This window comes from Chiloscyllium punctatum, chromosome 36 (assembly GCF_047496795.1).
Source record: "Chiloscyllium punctatum isolate Juve2018m chromosome 36, sChiPun1.3, whole genome shotgun sequence".
NCBI lineage: Eukaryota > Metazoa > Chordata > Chondrichthyes > Orectolobiformes > Hemiscylliidae > Chiloscyllium > Chiloscyllium punctatum.
This window is the reverse complement of record NC_092774.1, coordinates 23,152,325-23,160,224: the sequence shown is the minus strand read 5'-3', so window position 1 is coordinate 23,160,224 and position 7,900 is coordinate 23,152,325. Positions and strand designations below refer to the sequence as shown.

At 47.5% G+C, this 7,900-nt stretch overlaps 2 non-coding genes across 2 annotated transcripts; one reads left to right on the top strand and one right to left on the bottom strand.

The window, feature by feature from the left end:
- The first annotated feature begins 336 nt into the window (after positions 1-336).
- Positions 337-410, top strand: trnan-guu (transfer RNA asparagine (anticodon GUU)). Its single transcript has one exon. It is a non-coding gene; the product is annotated as a tRNA-Asn (tRNA).
- Positions 411-7,605: 7,195 nt separating this feature from the next.
- Positions 7,606-7,677, bottom strand: trnaw-cca (transfer RNA tryptophan (anticodon CCA)). Its single transcript has one exon. It is a non-coding gene; the product is annotated as a tRNA-Trp (tRNA).
- Between the last annotated feature and the right edge of the window lie 223 nt (positions 7,678-7,900).

Genomic DNA, 7,900 nt, shown 5'->3' with positions numbered 1-7,900 from the left:
ACATGAACTGACCCGAGACATTGAAAGAATTCTATGCACATCAAGAATTCAAACCCATTCTCGGCTCGGGGCCAATGAGAAAATTTAGGAAGAGGCAAAACAATGAAAGGCTCGGAGGGCGATGGCCCCGGTGCAGGAGAGCTCGTTGCTCGTGACATGGATGTGCCTGCAGATGGTGGGATCAGGCTGTTCCCATGTCTCCATAATGAATGTCCAAGGCTTTATTATGGAAAAGTAAAACTGATAGAAAACAATGGTAATTTTGGGCGGGGTGGGTTGAATTATGAATTCAATAGTAGATTCCTGAAAGACCCTGTGCGGGCAGCGCTGCGATCTGTCTCTGTGGCGCAATTGGTCAGCGCGTTCGGCTGTTAACCGAAAGGTTGGTGGTTCGAGACCACCCAGGGATAGAATGTTTCTTGTTCTCACTCCTACCGCTTTCTTGGCTACGAAAGTGCACGTTTTTAATGGTTTTAGGAAAATGTTTCCCAAACGGACATCTTTTCCACCGAGGCAGTACAAAGGGGTTTCTGAATTGATTGAACTTCTAACGTAAAGGACTGCGGATGCTTAGAGTCCGAGACAGAAAGAGAAACTGCTGGAGAAACTCAGCAGGTTTGGCTGTACCTGGATGAGGAAAAAAAGAGTTCTGAAATGTTGTCTCTGATTCTCCTTCCTCAGATGCTGACTGACCTGCCGAGTTGCTCCTGCAATTTCTGTTTTTGTTTTTAACTGAACGTCCATTTCATCTTTCAGGATGAAACACTCAGACTCGCCATTTGCAGATATTTAACCCTTTCGAAACCTGTGGAGTGATTGGATTCAAACAAACTCTGCAATGATTTACTCTTTCTCAGCTCCACAGGCAGAGAGACCTGGGAAATGAAGCTGTCAGTGTGGTTCTGTATTGATGGGCCGAGTGGTGAATGCGATGGACATGAAATCCATTGCGGTTTCCCCACGCAGGTGTGAACCCTGCCGACTACAGTTGAGAAACGTCGTCAAAAAGAAAGGGAGATTCCTCCACGGATTTTTTTAAAGATGCAAATCAGTGGAGTGTTTGAAGTTTTTCAATCATATTGGGACTGGTCGGGAATTTGTAGCCCACTGCCTGTCAGGGTGGAACAAGCAGATACCCACAGAGCTGCTGTTGAGGCGATGAGCCAAGAGTTTGGAAATGAGACTAGAACAGTGAGGGGATTGAAGTCGTGATCGAAGTTAAGCAGGCATCTGAGGACAAAGGTGTTTTATTTGCCAGTGAAAGATACTGCTTCACAAAGTTGGGCCTGTGGAAGGGAAGCAGTGACGGTGATTATCTTTGGTTGTTCACCTTGTGAATGTTCCCATTGCTGCGCATGTCCTTGTTAACGTCAGAACTCTGCAGCATGGCGGCGTCAGGTCCGCACAGTGACAGGGGCGCAATGGTTGACGCATCTGACTCCAGCTCCCTGTTTGAAATGCAGCTCACAGCTTCTTCACACACCCCAATTAATCTTTCTCATTGTCCTGAAACCGGCTTACGGTTTGAATTCCTGATCTGCAGGAACGAGACTCTTTTCACTGTCTCGTGTCAGTCAGTGTCCCTGAGAACATCAGAGTCAAGTCACAGCGCTGTCAGAGGAGGGGAAGCTGAAATAGCCCCACACGCTGCTCACGGGCACATTTCACTTTCCCCAACACACCGCCCCAACCACTGCGGCTCCTGGGAGTGGAAAGGGAACAAACACGAAAACCCAGACTCAGCTTTGTAAATCTTCAGGAAATAAGAAAACTGTTCATCCCTTCGTGTCTTCCATCCTGGGCAGACAGCGTTGATTTTAAATGGCTGTCCAGTCAGTGCCGATTCGTTTTGGCTAAAAAAATCTTCCTTATCTCATCCCAGCATTTCTTGCCACAGAGAACTGTGCGGCAGAGTTCATGTATATATTTCCTTGTATGGTATTTTGTAAGTAACATTCGTTTGCTGGTTGTTTGTATCGGGTATTTCAGGTTCCTTCGCCGCTGTTTAAGTGTGTTGGTAGATTTGTGGGCTCCCATGATGCTGAGAGGTTTGATTTGTCTGGACATTATTTCCCAGATGTCTTTAATGTAAAGTAATGTGGCTAGAGTTTCTGCAGACGTTGTGTCTGCTTGTGTCAGTTTGTTGATGTGAAATCGGCACACTGGGTTTATTGGGTAGGCAAAGGTGAGGACTGCAGATGCTGGAAACCAGAGTTTAGATCAGAGTGGTGCTGGAAAATTACAGCAGGATAGACAGCTTCTGAGGATCAGGAAAATCGACGTTTCGGGCAGAAGCCCTTCATCAGGAAAAGAGGCAGGACGCTTCCAGGGGTGGAGAGATAAATTGGGGGGGTGCTGGGCCGTAAGTAGCAAGGAGTACAATAGGTGAATGCGGGTGGGGACGGAGGTGACAGGTCAGAGAGGAGGGTGGAGCGGATAGGTGGGAAGGGAGATTGGCAGGTCGGACAGGTCATGAGGATAACGCTGAGCTGGAAGGTTGGAACTGAGGTAAGGTGGGGGGAGGGGAAATGAGGAAACTGGTGCAGTCCACATTGATGTCCTGGGGTTGAATGTATCCGAGGCAGAAGTTGGGGCGTTTTTCCTCCAGGCATCGGGTGGGGAGGGAGCGGCGATGGAGGCGGCCCAGGTCCTGCATGTCCCTGGCAGAGTGGGAGGGGAGGTTGAAATGTTGGGCCACAGGGCGATGGGGTTGATTATTGCGGGTGTCCTGGAGATGTTCCCTCAAGCGCTGTGACTTGACTCTGCGACGGGGCTCCAGTCTCCCCAATGTAGAGGCGACCGTACCGGGAGCAATAGATACAAGAAATGACATTGGTGTTCGCCTTCGAACTCCTGTGACCCGGCTTCGATTTCCGGGCTGGGAAGAAATTTTCAGTAGAGCTGTCGAACGTTTTCCGTATATCCCTGGTGGTCTAGTGGTTAGGATTCGGCGCTTTCACGGCTGCTGCCCGGGTTCGATTCCCGGTCAGGGAAGCCATTTCCAGTGCCTATTTTGACTACCCATTCTCCTTAAATGCGCTGCACAGTTACTTATTGGTATTCGTTGTCACTGGGTGTTGCAGTGTGACGTGGTTCGTTGAAATCGTGTCCTCATTCAGGTTTGTTTGCATGTGTAGGGATGATTACTTCTGCAGCGAAGTACTTGGTTCGCGTGTGTTGTTTTCCTGTAGAGGCTGTTTTGAATTTACCATTGACTGTTCGCTCTACTGTGACATCCAGAAATGGCACTTTGTTGTTGTTCTCCTCTTTTGTGAATTTTATGCCAGTGAGGAGATTGTTGATGGTGTTGTAGGTTTCCTCTAATTTGTTTCATGTTTTGATGACAGAAGTGTTTCATGGGCGTTTCGTTGATTTGTTTGTAGGGCTTGTTACTGAATATAAAGTGGGTGGTAAGGCACAGTTCCACGAGGTTGACAGTGTTATCTTTGCTGATGAAGTTGGCCCTGTGTTTGTGTCTTTGGTTCTTCGAGTAGTGTCTTCAGTTTTCTTTGGTCACGTTGATGTTAATGGATGTGAACAGGGCTGTTATGTCAAAGGACAGCATTATTCCATCCCCTTCTATCTTCGTGTCTTTGGTGTTCAGGAATTCTTGGATGGAGTAAATGGAGTGGCATGAATCTTCGACTTGGTGTTTTAGTCCTCAGTGGAGGCCTTTGACTAGTCTGTATATTGGTGTTCCAAGTGGTGAGACTATGGCCTGAGGCGGGCGGTGGGGGGGGGGGGGGGGGTGTCCTGGTTTGAAAAAGAGGAGAACAACAATAAACTGCCATTCTTAGGTGTCACAGTAGAGCGAACAGTCAATGGGGAACTTCAAACTGGCATCTGCAGAAAAATAACACACACAATCCAAATACTTAACTGCAGAAGCAATCATCCCAACACCCACAAACGAAACTGCATCAGGACATTATTTCAACAAGCCACTACAAACTGCAGCATACAGAAACTATGAAGAGCACAAGAGAAATACGTATCTATTGTATTTAAGGAGAACACGTCCCCAATTAACCCATTCTGCCGATTTCTCATTGATGCTTCCAAGCTGACTCTCAAAAATTCGGTTTGACCCTCCATTCTTTCCTGTTTGTTTTTCGTGGGTTTTGAAAGCTTTCGCAATCCTCTGACTGAGTATTGAAGTTGAGAAGTTATGTTGTGGCTGGACAGGACATTGGTTCGACCACTTTTGGAATATTGTGTGCAATTCTGGTCTCCCTCCTATCAGAAGGTTATTGTGAAATTTGAAAGGGTTCTGAAGCACCAATGGGCCCACAGAGATGAAGAGGCCCTTCTGCCGCCCTGAGTGTGGGAAGGCCTTCAGTGATTCCTCTGCCCTGCTGACGCACCAGTTGGTCCACACCGGGGAAGGCTGTTCTCCGGCCCCAAGTGCGAGATGGCCTTCAGCAGTTCTTCCCACCTGCTGAGACACCAGTGGGTCCACACTGAGAGGCCGTTCATCTGCCCCGATTGCAGGAAGGGCATTGCTCTTTCCTCCGACCTACTGGCCTATTGGTGTGTGCACATGTTGGAGAGGTCGTTCAGTTGCCCTATGTGCAGGAAGGCCTTCAGCAATTCTGATGCCCTGCTGAGGCACCAGTCCATCCACACCAGGGAGAAGCCGTTCTCCTGCCGAATGTGGGAAGGTCTTTGCCTGCTCCTCCCCACTGTTGAATCACCAGCTGGACCACACGGGGGTGTTGGGGGTGTCAGTGGTGGAGAGGGGGAGGCCATTCTGCTGCCCTAATTGCGGGAAGGCCGTCAGCAATTCCTCTGCCCTACTGAAGCACCAATGTGCCCACACCAGGAAGATGCCCTCCAGCTGGCCCGAGTGTGGGAAGAGGTTCATGTTTTCCTGCAACTTGCGGAAGCACCAGCGGGGGACCAGCGCTCCCAGCAATCAGATCCTACCAGTGATGATGCCTTCAGTCACCTCCCAGGACTCAACCTCCTGCCAGTTCTGACAGTGGGTGCAGTGGGAGAGTAGGTGGGCTGTTTTTGTTTTCTGCTGGACTGCAATTGCCTCCCCCACCCACCACAACCACAACTCCATGGTGGCTCAGGGTTAGCACTGCTGCCTCATGGCACCAGGAACCCAGGAATAATTCCACCCTTGGGGCACTGTGTGCAAGTTATGGAGGGTAGGAAAATGGATCTGAGTGGGTTAGTCTTCGGAAGATCAGTGCAGATGTGTTCGGCTGAAGGACCTGTTTCCACTTTGGAGGAGTTCTACGATCCTATGAGGTTTGCTTTCAGTGGACACTGCTGCTCATTGAGCCCGGGACTGCACATTGCCAATGAAATGATCCAGAGAAACCTAAGACCGCAAGACCATCAGAGCAGAACTTAGTCCATTTGGCCGACTCTGCCATCCTTTAGTAAGAAAAGGATTGGATGGGATTAGCTACAGTGCGGAAACAGGCCATTCGTCCCAACAAGTCCACACCGACCCGCCCGAAGAGTAACCCATCAAGACCAATTTCCCTCTGACTAATATACCTAATTCTATGGGCAATTAAGCATGGCCAATCCACATGACCTGCACATCTTTGGATTATGGAAGAAAACAGGTCCATCCAGAGAAAAGTCACGCAGACATTGGGAGAAAGTGCAAATTCCTCACAGACTGCCACCCAAGGCTGGAATCAAACCTGGGACCCTGGCATTGTGAGCCTGCAGTGGTAAACACTGAGCCACTACATGTTGCAACCCGAAGTTGGCAAGCAGGAGGTTGGGAGAATACAGCAAGCCAGGCAGCACCAGGATGTGGAGCAGTCAGCGTTTTGGGTATTAACCCTTCTTCAGGACTGAAACGTTGACTTCTCCATGAGAAACGATTTACAGGAATGTGGCTGGGTGTTGGAGGGTTTGAGCTACAGGGAGAGGCTGAATAGCGTGGGGCTGTTTTCACTGGAGTATCGGAGGCAGAGAAGTGACCTCATAGCGGTTATAAAATCATGAGGGGCATGGACAGTGTAACAGACAATGTCCTTTCCTTGGGGTGGGGGAGTCCAGAACTAGAGGGCATAAGTTTAGGGTAAGAGGCGAAACATATTAAAGGGACAACTTCTTCATTCAGAGGGTGGTACTTATATGAAATGAGCTGCCAGAGTATATGGGACAGGTGCTGTCAAATGGGAGAAGGTTAACATAGGATATCAGGTCAGCATGGACAAGTTGGAACGAAGGGTCTGTTTCCATGATGTACGTGTCTCTGACTACTGGTCCTGATGGAACTTTAAAATAGAGTCCAAGTAACTTTGAATAGTTCGATCTTGTTGAGCTCACCTCCTGAAAAGTTTCAGATGAATCCCTCTGAGAGATACTGTTTAAACATGCTGAGTTGGACAAAGTATCCCATCAAGTTCAACACAAACCCAGAGTTGAAGAAGTCAGAAGTCAGAACACCAAGGGGACCAAATCTGATCACAATATTCCAGGTGCAGCCTCATCAACGTCCTGAATAACTACAACATAACTTGCCAACATCTATACTCAATTCCCTAACTGATGAAGGCCAGTGTGCTGAAACCTTTCTTCACTGCCTTGTGTACCAATGTAATCAGAGATATAGGACCTACTTTAAACTGATCCACGATCCAGCTGCTGGGAGCACAGAAGTAGAGTAGTGCTGCATGAATGTGCTGGGTAGATAACCCAGAGGTCGATGAGTACATAACATGTCATGCTATTGCTCAATGTCTCTGAAATCTACTTTCATATACAAAGGTTCTCTGTTCTGTATCTTGCCTTTGCATCTGTTTCCCAAAGCTTCTTCAGTGGAGGCGTGGCCGCTGGAGCCCAGGAGTTCAACAACCCCCTGGAGCTGGAGGAAGGTCCAAACTCCAAGAAGCGGGGGGTAAGGCTGGAAGCTGGATTTGCTCAAAACTTGTATTTTTAACTTATTTAAATTGTACCTACTGTATGGGACTATGGTTTATATTAAAACTGGAGGATCATATCAGAGTGTTTATATTTAGCAGTGGTAGTTGATAAAATGCACTCTCTGGAGGAGCACGTTCTATGATGCTGCATTTCTTGCCTTCTGCCCTTCCCCCATTTGTTATCTCCCATCTTGATTTTATATTTTTTGGTCAAATTTAATTTCATATTAATCAGACTTGGTATTTATTCACTGTGTGCTATTAATTTGTTTGTTCGAATATTGTAAGTCAAAATTAATGCTGTAATTTAAGTTCTGATGTCAGAGTTTGACATTGAATGTGCAGGTGTGAATACCAGTAAGTTGTGAAAAGAAATCAAGAACTTTTGGATTTAACAAAAAGAGCAGTTCACTGATATTCATGGCATCGTCTCATGTTATTCACACTGCGCTGTCACCAACTGAACGAAGCGGCTGTGTGTTTAAATCACGTGATGAACAGTTTGTGTTCGACTTCCAACATTGCGGGGAGCTGAGCATTTACCCAAACAATGGGCACACCACCTCCCTGACACAGTGTTCACAAATCAAATCAACAGCTAAGATTCACGTGTGATCGAAAGTTTCCGCAAAGAACTTTTGATACAACCGATATACGGAGTGAACGCACTCCTTTCTTCATTTGAAATGTCAGACGTTGATTGTAGTGAGCTTGACGTGATCTGAACACACAACCTCCTGATCTGGAGTCAGACGCGCTACCGTTGCGCCACAAGCTCACAGATGGCCCGCGCGCTCTATTCATGCTTAAGGGAAGTGATCGCACTACAATGATTTTACGTTCATGTCTGTTCTGTTTCTCCCCCTTCTCCTTCTGTCTCTCGAAACAATTTCCAACTCTCTCTCAATAAAAATCTGAAAGAATTGCGGCTGCTGTATATCAGAAACAAAAAACAGGAGTTGCCGGTGACCCTTCCAAAGAACAGATGGTGATTGGGAAAA